The following is a 789-nucleotide window of genomic DNA, read 5'->3' as shown; positions in this document are numbered from 1 at the left end:
TACATTCCATTGCATGCATATATGCATGCAATGCCAGCACCAAAGGTTTGTATGAAAACTTGTATAGAAAAGATATTGTTATTATGAGATGTTTCTTTTCTCTCGGCTTTGTTCAGGTGGAAAGATGAGCGAAAGGCATCAAACTTTCAGTGGGACAAATCTAGGCCGATGTGTTAATCATGGTGTTGGCCTTCCCTATACCCAACACCCATTTCACCTGAACTCAAGGAAAAAGAATGCAGTACCTGAAACAAGGAATGTGGTTGGTCTTGCTGATATATTTTTAGATGTTTTTTGAATCTTATTTTATTGTGTTATTTTTTTTCTACTTCATTTACATCTGTGACTTAAGTACTTTTTTGATTTTTATTACTATATATTCAGTGTTTACAGTATTAAGGAGCATATATATTAATTAGTCTTGGGTATGTTTGGAAATCCTTTTGTGTTAGGTTTCCCTGATTTCTAAAACTGCTTTTTCAAAAATTTCACTGTTGTTTTTATTTTATTATATAAAATTATATATAAAATTAAATTGATTTTGAAACCTTAGAAATTGTTTTCTCTTAAACTAGTTCCAGGGCACGATGGAAGGCCAGCTAGGTCTGTCTTTCCATGAAACCTCTGCTTTAAAGCTGTAAATCAGTCCATTGGCGGAGCTATCGCCACAGGTGAGAACAGGTTTTGTGTTTTGTTTTGATGATAGTAGAATAGATACTTAGTATATAAGATGCATTTAAAAAGTAGAAAATCCAGTCCATATGGGAAGCATGCACCTAGTAAGGTTAA

This window comes from Penaeus monodon, chromosome 21 (assembly GCF_015228065.2).
Source record: "Penaeus monodon isolate SGIC_2016 chromosome 21, NSTDA_Pmon_1, whole genome shotgun sequence".
In the NCBI taxonomy this organism is placed as follows: domain Eukaryota; kingdom Metazoa; phylum Arthropoda; class Malacostraca; order Decapoda; family Penaeidae; genus Penaeus; species Penaeus monodon.
This window is presented reverse-complemented; position numbering follows the sequence as displayed.